Source organism: Nothobranchius furzeri, chromosome 11 (assembly GCF_043380555.1).
Source record: "Nothobranchius furzeri strain GRZ-AD chromosome 11, NfurGRZ-RIMD1, whole genome shotgun sequence".
NCBI classification, from domain to species: Eukaryota; Metazoa; Chordata; class Actinopteri; order Cyprinodontiformes; family Nothobranchiidae; genus Nothobranchius; species Nothobranchius furzeri.
The window spans coordinates 45492586-45505338 of record NC_091751.1 but is presented as its reverse complement, the minus strand read 5'-3'; the positions used below and the strand labels follow the sequence as shown (position 1 = coordinate 45505338).

General features: G+C 40.0%; 1 long non-coding RNA gene across 1 annotated transcript in view; it reads right to left on the bottom strand.

Annotated features, from left to right (window-relative positions):
- Nucleotides 1–348: 348 nt before the first annotated feature.
- Nucleotides 349–12753, bottom strand: part of LOC129163723 (uncharacterized) — a 37517-nt gene continuing 25112 nt past the window's right edge. The window contains exon 3 of the long non-coding RNA XR_008563531.2: nt 349–1273. This is a non-coding gene — a long non-coding RNA (uncharacterized lncRNA). The remainder of the gene's footprint in view (nt 1274–12753) is intronic.

Sequence of the window (12753 nt, the reverse complement as noted above, 5' to 3'; positions counted from 1 at the left end):
ACACCAAAGGTCAAATCTACTCTGTTTCCTAAAAAAAAAAAAAAAAAACTCTGAAGCCATCTTTTTGAGTTTTCTTTTAGTTTTTGAACGAATTTTCATTCAAAAAAAACTTTTATAAAGTTACCACAAAGATCAATCTCCATGACAGCCTTTTGTATTGTTGTATTGACGTAGAGGATCAGTTTAAAGCTTTATAGAAACAAACATAAAAGTAGCATCATGTTTGCTTCTTCCTTTCCTTCACTGATTTGACCGGTTTGTTAAAGACATTTAAGCAGATTCGGATCTGATAGCGGCTCAGTCTGTGATTAGTTGCAGAAACAAGTGAAGGAATTCAAAACACAGCCAGACGCTCTTGGAAATGTTTAATTGCAGCATCCTGTAAAAAAAAATTAAAACATGACTGATTTTTTAAATCTTTTTTTCGTTTTTGTTCTCAAAGGAACATTTGAGACCACTCTTTGACTTTACTGGTAATGACCTACCCTCACTTAAAAAGCGTTTAAAGAGTTTTGCTGTTGGTAAAAGCCACAGTTTAAAAAATTCAATGATATGAAACAGAAACACTGTTTAACTGGATCTTTCTTGTGGAGTAATCTGCAATCAAAACAAAACAATAGCATTCTTGGAGACTAATTAGAGACACAAAACCGTAAGAAAATGTAAACAATTTGTAAAAAGTTTCACACTTTTGCAAGAGGTTTCTCAAAGCTGTCTCACATTTTTCACTCATTCTATCACTTTCTGGCTCATGTAGATAAAGTCAAGAGCAGTTTGAGATGGGTTACACCTGCTTGATGAAGAAATTTAAAACATATGTATACATTTGAATAGCAAAGGTTAAATCTGTGTTAAAACTGAAGCGTGAAGTAATCGTTTCCTTTCCCTATTCCAGATGCACTGCCGGTTTTTGAGCCTGTTTGTCCAAACTGTAGGTTGTCCCTCCTCACCTTCCTCAGTGATGTTGGTACACTGTTGGATTCTCAAGTGGGCCCATTTAACAGTGCCCACACAGCCAGTCTCATTCAGTGGGACAATAATACAACAGCCTCCTCACAATGCAAGACCCCCCCCCCCAAAAAACAAAGATGGGCGACTAAAGCAGCAATCAGCGTGGGACTCCCGATGAGGCAGACCAGAGCTGTGCAGACGTCTGGGCTGGGGATTTATCCGGAGGCCTCGGGCCATCATGCCTGATTGTAGGCAACCCGAGACAGTGGGGGACGATGGAGGGATGTGCAGACACATCCAGGGTTGAAACAAATCAAATCCACTGTGGGGGGAAAAACAAGTTGTTAGTTGGTGTGACCAAACCATAACAAAACACAATATACAGGGCTTTAATTTTACATGTTTAAATCCAGAAGGAGGTGTCTTTATTCCATTTAGAATCATGTACCTGAGAAATGAAAAACGAGCTGAAAAAAAGAACCAGGCTTTTTTTTTGGCATCATATTACTGTTTAGATCTCCTGAATATGACCAAAAAGAACCATCTGAAACCACACCAGCTCAAATTGAAATTCTGAAGAGGAAATGTAAGCAAATGTGTGGTGGGAAATGTGTAAAAGTCTGTTTTTCAGGTGTGTTTGAATTCTTGTGACAAGCAGCAAAAACTTTTACCATTTAGCACCAAATGAGTATGTGGATTTAAAAGCTAACATTGCTGGGGATAAAAGAACGAGTCTGTGGTTTCTGGAAGCTGGGGAGAAACACGCTTGGACAAATAAGGATGGCGAGAAAATGGGTCCTTTGTTGAGCTCCTCTTGCAGCACAAACAGAAAGGAGGTGTCGCAGGTGATTAGGAAAATAAATGTCAAGTTCTTTCACCCTGCTATCAGCTCTTTCAAGCTCAATCCTGCACAAGTGCATGATGCATGTGTGTATTTAGGCGAGTGTGTGCAGGAGCACACCCAACTGATGCTAAATTTGCAGCTGAACAATAGTTTGACTGCATGTAACCTCCTCCTGTCACAGTCCCTTCTCCTTCTTAGTGGGATCACTAGGATTTCTCAGAAAGTCCCAGTTGTTTTGGAGAAATTACAAATCAGAAATCTTGAAAGATGGATTGAATGTCTTCCTTTTAGAGGGAATGTTAAAAATGGATTAAACAAACTTTCTACTTGCAGTACAAACACACTGACGAACAACTGGAGGTAGCCCAGGTTCCTCCTTGAACAGGTTGAGTTAAACATTTGCATAAAACCGAACATGAAAAGTGCATTTGTTCTGACAGTTAGTGGACTCTGGAATTTTATGTGGCTGCCAGCCTGTGAGAAAATCAAATAATTGAAATGGCTTTACCTGCATGACTTGATGCACCTTATGAGTAATTACAAGGAAATCAGCAGGTGTAGCACAGTAAGTGCTTGATTAGGAGATGGACAAAATGTGGCCAGTTCTCTTTTATTTCAGGCTTTTTGACGACATAAGTGCCAACCTTTTATTATGTCCTCGTTAAAAGATTCGCAAAGTTTCGTGCAACGTTTCACAAGAGAGTTGCACTCTTGGGATGCTTTTATTATGGCTGCACAGATTCAAGAAAAAGAAAAAACATATGTGACTTAGCAGGACATTTTTCTGTGTTTTGAAGCAGTAACTCAGACATTGATTTAATTATGCATTTTATGATTGTAAACAGCCACGAAGTGTTTTGTGTTATTTTAATCTGTTTATGGATTTGGAGTTGCAGACATGGGTGTGACCAGTCAGACGGGTTTGATATGTTAAAAACAAAAAATATAAATGTTGTGCTTTTTTTTTTTGCATGTCATTTAAAGGTGCAGAACATTTGTTTAATCAATTTGTTTAATCACAGCTGAGCTTCAAATGGCAGATTTTGAATTCTTACTTCCTGATATTGGGACATCTTGTCTTGGATTGGATGACAGCAATGCTACTCTACCAATGACTTGCAACGTTGATGTTTTATCTCCACTAATAACTCAAGCCTTGAGGAGTTCTGCTGTATGGTGGGTCTGCTAATGCTAACAGTTGGCATCTACTAGCCAAGACGTTCTCTGCTGTTTTCTGGTTCTTCCGGCTCTCAGAGGGTGCAGACGCTTTTTCCTCCTGTCCTCCATATCTTATTCTCAAGGCCCTTTGTCTGTCTCTGTGTGCTGTGTGCACGGCTGCTTCTGCATTTTTTCTGGAAACTGGAAACTGAAATTCACTAAAATGTACCTCGTCAGTTGGTCACTCAACGCGATTGATAAAAATTTTTCAATGATGAGAATAGGAGAAGGGGCTCCCGGATGCCCCTCCGGGACAGACCCAGTTGGACACATCATGGACTTCTGGAAACAGTGGAACTTGATCTGTCTTTCTCAGCTGTCTGTGGAGGACTCTGAAGACGTGTGGATATTCGTGGTGTTGGTGTCAGGTTTCCTGCTCATTGGCCTTGGAGGCTTCCTGGCTTACCGGAAAATTAACGAGCTGTCGAGGAATATTGGCCTGATCCCGGAGCTCAGAGATGGTTTGCACCACGCTGTGAATTCACAGACTCAAATAATTGTCGAGATAAATCGTAAGCTTGGAACTTTGGCCAAGATTCATTCATTGGCACAAAAGATGGATGCCATCAAGGATAGAGTGGACGAATCAGCACAGATTGGGATAGATTAATGTCCATTATTGGGATTTTGAGAGGTTGAGGACCAAGGAACTTTAAGACAGAGAGGAAATTATCTCTGTCTGGCCCCAAAACAATTTCTAATTGGAATCTGGCGTCCTTGAGCCTGCAAGGCTCCAACGAAAACTCCCCCCTCAGAAGATATGTGGAATGTGCCGTCGCTATGGCAACTCAACTCTGTCTCCTATCCCAGCCTGGGCGGGACTGCGGTAAGGCCGCCAAATCTTTCCAGGGTCACTGCAACCCTTCAATCCTCAATGCTCCTCCCCCTGTTCAGACTGAGGTGACATGCGCTGCTTGTAGTGGCTGCAGGAACTGAAGTGTGGATAGTCCCAAACCCACCACCCCACCTAGTGGACACTTATGTTGTATGATGTCTGAAGTCTGTTGCATATCTGTCTGAGGTGTTTTTTTTGCAGCGCAAAGCTTCCCTTTCAGTGGAGGGTAACTCTGAAGTGCCTTTTCCCCCCCTCCACCTGAACCAATCCTCATGTAACCCTCTGATCTCTATTAAGACTCAGGGTTGCGAATGACCACAGTCACCAATTCTTGTCATGTGTCTTGCCCATGTATGTCTGATCTCTGAATTGTGTGTACTGAAACTCTAATTTCCCTCTGGGATTAATAAAGTATCTTTGAATGAACAACAGCCTTCCCCGTCGAATGTCAAGATGGGTGAGTCCATGCATGTTAAGTTCAATTCAATTTCATTTTGGTGTATTTATACAGCGCTAAATCTAGACAAGAGTCGTCTCAAGGCACTTCACAAAGTAAACATTCCAATACAGGTCAGTTCATTAAGCCAATCAGTAAAAAGCTTTCTGTATAAGTAACCCAGCAACTTGCATCGAGTCACTGACTAGTGTCAGTGTCTTTACAGTAATCCTCAATACTAAGCAACCATGCAGTAAGTGACCTGTATGATGTAGATCCGTCAGGCTTTTCAAAGCCTAGCATTTCACCACCTATTTTCTGTCAGAAGCTAATGCAGGAGATAGGTGTAGGAGACTATTTCATGTTCAGCCTGCATGAAAAACTCAGAGTGACCAATTATAATCAGAAAGAATCATTAAACATGTTTTTTTTCAGTGTTCTGCACCTTTAATATTCATTTAAAAACATATAATAATGTGCAAAAACCAAAAACAAGTGTGTCATTAAAAATATTTATGTGCTTTGTTATGAAACCAGACTGCAATTAAAAACATCACTTATATTGAAATTCAAACAAGCTTGAACAAAATTTATTTCATCGTATATTGTATTTGTTATTACAATAAGTTGGTATAAATATAAACACACACATGCTTCACTGACTCTTAAGTGTCTACTTCAAAGGATTCAGAGACATGATTCTATAGCTGTTACTATAAAAACTCTCTATGGGTGTGGCTTAAGATGGGGCAAGAGCAGACAAGTACACACACAAGGAATGCAGTAATAGTTTTATAAGCCTGTTGAACACAAAAGCACACCTACACTGTGTGTGTGTGTGCGTGTGTGTGTGTGTGTGTGTGTGTGTGTGTGTGTGTGTGTGTGTGTGTGTGTGTGTGTGTGTGTGTGTGTGCAACACAACTACAAAAACATGTCCAATGTTGATTTATTGCCATTACTCAAACATCAATCTTAGACTGAAACCTCGCTGTCATCCAACATCTTTACTCACTCGGACGAAATTAAAAACGTGGCGATCAAGGTGGCGACCAAACCCCTTTTGACAAGAATGAATCAGCTTCAGCTTATCTGCAGAAATAAAGATAAGTCTAAAATGAAAAAAAGAGCAAAAACTAATTGCTGCAAAGCTAATGTCTACACCCAATGCTTTGCAAACACTTCTGACTGCCTTTGAACTTTGCATTTACCTTGAACGATAGCAGAGGCTTTTATCAGCTGTGTGTTTGAAGAAAACGTTGTTGATTTGTTCCAAAAGTACAAGAAAGAAAGAAAAGAGTGTTAATCAATAATAGGGTAAAATCAGTTTTTTGTAACAATATGTTAATATTCTCTCTTTATTCCTAAACAGCTGGGATGTGTGACCAGTTTGGAACTTGTTCTCATCTTGCTACCTGGAATTAGTCTGCTCCTTCAGAACAAAAGCTGAGCAAACCCCTTCCTAGAACCTTACCAACAGATGGCCATTAGGGTCAAAATCACCTGGGAGTGCAACCTCCAGCAAATAACAAGCACATCACTTTCCTCACTGGCAACAAGTGAAGAGGTAAATGTGTAAAATAACAATGTTTATGAATGGTGAAAGTTTAGTAACTGTTTGTTACAAATCAGTAAATGCATTTTGTCCTCACGGGCTCCCGTAGAGGGAAGCACGACGTCCACCAGACCCGCTCCCATCTATTTTAGACCCATTTTTGATGGTTATATGTCATGAAGACACCAATATTTTACAACAACTGGGCATCACTTTTATTTAATTGATTTTCAATAATGTTTCCATGAATACTTCCAGAGATTAATGGTAAAACCTACACATTGTCACGCTTAATCCAATCTGGTGAAACCAGTTAACATCATCAGAAGTGAGAAGAGACTCCTCTTATCTTCCTCTCATTAACCAGGGCAACACACGAGGAGCTGCTGAGTGATGGTCAGTGTAAACCAGGATTAACCTGTCCCACTTTTCTGGTTGACCAGAGGGTCAAACAAACTCCTTTGTTTTCACCTTCTTTTGTTTTGAAGAGCATCCAAAATATTCCAATCATTTAAAGAGTTCTTCTTTTCTTCTGGAGAAACGGGAGACCAGATGGCTCTTCGGTGCTTCATTCCTCGCATGCCAAGTGTTCAATTTCACGTTTTAAAATATTTGTTTACATTAATTGTCATCAAACAACAAAGGTTTAAGTTTAAGCCACATTGAGCCTGTTTTTCCCCCTCGAAGAAGCAAAGCATTTGTTGCATAATGATCATGTTGCCTATTATTGATTGGGACAACCACAAATGGTTTTGCGTCTTGCAATTTCTCATGGTCTTCATTTTACTCATTGCTTTCAAATAAAGTTTCTTTGCTGAACCCTTGTTTTTAGGTTATTAATACACTTCCTGAAAACCCAGCACCTTCATATTTACAGAGCATATCAGCTGCGAACTGATAGAAGCTGAGTGCATCGTATCTTATCCTGTCCCGGGCAGTTAAACATTGAAATTATCACATTATTCACACTGCAATTACCTGCGCAATTGGCAAACTAGATATGAGTGCCAAAGGTCTCCCAGCAGACTTTCTATGAAGTGGCCTGAACTTGGAAGGAGGACGATTTGTTGCCAAGCTCCCTGCAGCCACCGTGACCTCCCAAGCAGTGTTTTCTCTTCAACACAGCTTCAGCATGTTTTCACTGTGGGTCCTGGGCTCATAAAAGGCTTTAATTAGAGGGCATCCTTTAGCTGAGTGCAACTATCAGTCATTCATTTTGCATTTATGGCCCTTTTTTTCCTGCTCCTATAAACCTCTGCTGAAACGCCGTATAGATGTCTTGAGAGGAGCCTGTGGAAGAGATAAGACACCTATAACTTTTCTGTATCAGCACTGAGGTTCACTCTGTCTCCACTGGGTCGTAACCCTTGGCCAAGCACAGACGCCCACGATTGTTTCCGAAACATTAGCACGGTGCAACAGTTTCAAGGCACCACTCGCCTGTTTATTCTTCACTTTCGTGACTTTCATGTGATATTTTACAGTGGTCTTGATCACTAGTTTGTCATATATTCTGACAGTCCCTCAAAGTTTCCCAGCACACTGTGAAGTTTGTGCATAACAAACGAGGAAGGTCAACAAACAGGACAAAAGAAGAACAAGGCCTAAAATGGTCGATGACACAAGAACAGAACTGAAGAATGTAGCAATATATTAAAACAGGTCCTATAAAATGTGCCCTGCTTCTGCTGATAAACTGTTCAAATTTAGAGAGTTTGGTGAGTCAAGTTATTTGGGCCAAATATTCTGTAAAACTATCTATATTGACAGTTTCCCACAGATTCTACTCCATAAATGGGAGGAAACTGTGTCTTTGACAGGAAGTTTTTAGTCATGTCTTAGCATGACACTGGTTCAACCTTTGTGTTTTGAAGTCCTTTAAATACCTGAATGATTCTTAAGTCACAGAATCTTAACATATAGAAACATTCTGTTTTAAAAGTGTCATGTTCAGACAAAAATGAGTTTAAAAAAAAAGCAGCTAAAGTCTAAAGAAATACTTTAAAAGACCTGCCGAAAGCTTGAAAATATCCATCAAGTCCACTTCAAAAGATTATTTGGGAATCTTTGCAAACAAAATGTGGAGACTCAAGACTTTCACACTATAACACATCATGAAAAGAGGCATTATGTCCATGCACAAACTGTGAATTCACTCCAGCTTCCTTGTTAAAGATTTTATGTTAACAAGATAGTCTTGATTGGCATCCAAGATTCTGACTTTGAACAAAGAGAAAGACTTATGTGTTAGCATGCCAACAACGCAGGTTGGAATACCTGACTTAAGTTCAAGTCAAACAGCTACTGTACGAGCCATGAGAACAAACTGCTGTCCAGATCCCATCCACCAACCATGCAATGAGTCACTGCAGCTTGGGCAAACAAAGTTGTCTGGAGTGACTCATAACCACTCCGGCACATTGGTACAAGGAACACGTGGACGATGTGCAGCAGGCAAGTCAAGGCAAAGGGCTGCAGCCATTCACACTTGAACAAATCTCCTTGATCTACCTCACACTGAGCTGTCCGGTACACTCACACAGTGTAAACACGTGAACGTGCATGTGATCAGTGGGTTCAATTCGTAAAAATAATAATTATTTTTTTATTCGTTGCAGCATTGTGCCGCTGGATTGGTTCGTTTGAACTCACCTGCTTGCCCTCACACGGCCAAGTTATGTGTACTTGCAGCTAATAAGACATTGTGAACTGCAGCAATCATACAGTGAGTCATTACATCAACACGCACATCGTCTTGTCTTTTGGCACTCGATGGTTCCCATCACATTATTTAAATCTGTCCTCATGCCCGTCCCTGCACGTTTGTACATTAAGTTCAAATAAGTGTGTATGACTAGCTAATCTAATTTTTGTTCCTTTTTTTTTTTGCTTACTTGCAGTTTCAACTTAATAAAAGCAAACACACACACCTGTCCACCAGGCAGTTACGGTAGCTTTGCATATCCTGTCCCCACTTTAAAACAGGATTTAGAGCTCAATTTGTCATAAAGAGAACTAACATCTCCAAGTTAGAACACACTAATCTGATGCACAATGATTTTGCATTCTCGCGTGTTGTTATTCAGGAACTTTGATGTATGCTGAGGGATTTCTTTGGTTACTGTAAGCTGAGCTTTATTGCTCGAAGGTGAATCCTTGCAGGAAAACGGGACAAACTGTATTGAAGTTAACATTAAATTAGACTCGATGCCAACTAACAAGACACGACAGAACGTACAGTACTCCTTGATGAAACTCTTTGTTATACAATGTGTGCCCATTAAGTTGGTAATTTATAGGAAGGAATGCAGTCATTCCTGCCGATGGCTTCGGGCTGATTAAAAGAACAACTTGATGATCCAAGTTAGTAAGGACTTACGCATGCATGCATGTCTAAGATTTCAAATTTGATGGCTTCAGCTAGAAAAATATCTTTCATTAAGTAATAGTTTTTGTTTTTAGTTGAAATTTGTATGTCAGTCAACTCCGGAGGTTACTTATTTCAAAACAAATGACAAAAAATACACTCATAACTTTATTTTTATTTTTTTTTTTTTACAAAAACTCCATTTCTTGGACCATATTGTTTTATTCAAATGTACCTCATATGATGAATTTGCATGATTAAATGGCCATCTCAAAAGGAGGAGCTTCTGATTGGCTGATATTTGAATCAAAAGTAAACAAGTTACAGCTGCATATCACGTAACTGCAACGTATGACTGTTAGATATCAACATGAGACCAGTGCATGAAAAAAGCTTCTCATGCTAAACAAATCCAGCTCTGATGGTTATTTTAATTTGCAAAGTACATAATCAGAATTCAGTGATGGGATTCACATAAATGTATTTTATTTCTTTGCTCTAAATGCTGGACAGATGAATGCTTTCACAATAACACCAAACAGTGAGAGCTATGTAATTCCCCCCCCCCCCCCCTTTTTTTTGTTTGCAGAATCATGCAGAGTTACTATAGACATGGATACAATCATCGGTACTTTCCTTTTTATGTCCCAGTGTCCAGTTTTAATTTGTTCACAGATTTCCAAAGCATTTGCCACGGTAAAACACTACTTTGTGCTACCTGAACCACAATGCAACACTTCTTGCACCTCCTGCAAATGATGATTCCATAGGTGGAAAAGCCAGTGTCACATGTTCTGCCCATCCAGGCCCAATGGGTGAAAGCCTTGATTCACATATGGACACCAACCCTATGCCTGGCTCCAGAGTGAGAACACCGGTACTTGCTTTATCCATGAAATGTCTTTGAAACTGCTCCTTGTCTCACCATTCTCCTGGGACCAATTTGCAGTGGGACCTTACCAGGGTAAAATACCCCAGACCATCCAGCTTCTAGGATCATTAAGGCACTCAGACTCCTCCACCACATGAAGAAGATGGTTGAAGGTGAAAACTTTTACTGGTTAATCGTCACTTTTGGTCATGAACTTTTGGCAATGACAGAAAGAACAGCATTAAGAATTAAGCAGTTTAAAATACAGGTGAAACTCCAAAAATGTCAATGTGGTGCAAAAGTCCATTTATTTCAGTAATTCAACTTATTAGACTGAGAGACCATCTAAAGGCTTAGGAAGTCTCTGCAGGTGTTTTGGATTCATTAGCTGATTAGAGTGTGACACTGTGAGGCTACAATACTGAACCTTTTCATAATGAACTAATTATCTGAGACTTTGAATGTGGAGTTTTCATAAGCTGTAAGCCAACAAATAAAGGGTTAAAATGTCTGGCTTTGCATGGAATGAATCTATCTCATATATCAGTTTCATCTTTTAAGTCTGAATTATTGACATAAATGAAATTTTGCATGATATTGAAATTTTTGGAGTTTACCTGTGAGTCCCCTCTGCGTGATCAGCCACTCATCTGAGAGGAGTGGAGCTGCTGCTACTCCATACTGAGAGGAGCCATTTGAAGGGGCGTGGGCATGATGTTTGGGGAGCCTCCTTGACGCCTTCCAGTGGAGGTGTTTCAGGTACATCGTGCTAGCAGGAGGTCCTTTGGTCAAACCAGGCCACACTGGAGGGAATTATATCTGATCTGCTCTGATTTAGGTCCTGTTGAACATCTGAGGAAGGAGCTCAAACAGGTAGTCTGGACAGTTAGCTAAGACTCAACTGCTTCGATTGACTTGTTATTTTTGTGGCTGTTTTGTGTCTTTTTTTTCTTTAACACAAGTGTACAAAAGGTTTTATCAAGCGCATCTATTTCACATGTTCAACAGTAAAACATACAGATGAAGTTTAATAAAAGAAAAAGGAAAAAGCCTTTTTTTTAAATGTTTTTTATTAATTAGGCATTTTGAAAGAACTCGGATTGTGTTTTCATAAGCAGTGGTAAAGAGGAAGCCATGCTGATTCTGCAGATTTAGTTTTCCTGCGTGTTTTTCTACGCAACCCTTCTGCACTGCTGTCAGTCCGTGTTTGACATCTTTATTAACCGACACGTTAAAATTTGACTGGCAGTCTTGAGTGTGATCCTAATTGCTTTTCAACAGACAAAATGTTTCCTTCTTAATGCATGCATTGTTTGCTGAGGAGGCGTACATCGGTTTGTGTGAGCAGAGGCGGAGCTGGCCTAAATGGCGCCCTGTGCGAGATCCCCCGTGACGCCCCCCCCCCCCCCACACACACACACACACACACACACACACAAACACACACACACACAAGAAAAAAAATTACACCTACAACTTTGTTTCAAATGGCGTGGAGTGTATTATAAATAACAACGTTTGCTAACTGAATACAACATCCAGCTCCTGGCCACCTTCTCACCACTTGTCAAAGTTCTACTGAAAAAGTGATGATGACAACATCTGCCATCGCCTTCATTCCTGGGAAATATGAAAGTAGTTGGCACCTTAGTAGGTCCTCTTCGAACTAGCTCTGTGCGTATGCTGTCTGTAATTGGTGATGGCCACTTGGCTGGGTCTGAAGAAAGAGGCTCATCATCACCTTCAATGGGACTCACTGGTTGATCGTTCAGGCTTCTCTATTGACAGAAAACAGAAGCGTAACTCAACACATTGCTATGTGGACCATTTCACATATTCTATTAAAATACAATATGTGACATTCAAATTTCTCTAATGTTTGCAGGACACACACACACACACACACACACACACACACTTGTGCAAAACTTACCTGACATATCTTGTTGGGGAGATGTGGCAGCGGGCTGTCCCTCATCAAGTTCACATATACTGGTAGGTCTCTCTATTGACAGAAAATGGAAGCATAACTCACCACATTGCTATATGGAACAATTCCCATATTCTGTGAAAATACTATTTAAATGTCTATAGCTAAATGTTTGCTGGACACACACACGTGTGCAAAACCCACCTAAAGTATCTTCCTGGGGAGATGTGGTGCCAGCAGACTGTCCCTCCTCGAGTTCAAATACTGGCCTACTGGTATGAACAGTGGAGGTAGCTGGCTGTTCCTCAGTGGCAGCTGATGCCATCCCAAAATATCTGTGTAGGGCTCCTGATGTTGCATAAAACAAACAATACAATCTTCATGTCACGTCTGTTGCTAAAGCATTTTAATTAAGATGTTACAATGAGCATTTACAGTTTTCAGCAGTGGTGGAAAGAATTCTGAAAATCTGTACTCAAGTACAAGTACTGTTACATTGCTAAAATATTACTCATTTACAAGTAAAAGTACTGGTGTTAGAGAACTACTCAAGTAAAAGTACAAATTATTCATAAAAACCACAGAGTATTATTTATTTTTAACGGCTGATGTCACCATCACTTCTCCAGACTGGGGCTGCCTGGAAATTGTGTTTTCCTTTACCAAAAGTTAAAACACCAACAATCTATTAATCATTAATAATTGATAAAATACAAAACAAGTGTTTTTCCCTCTTTTTTTTTTTTGTC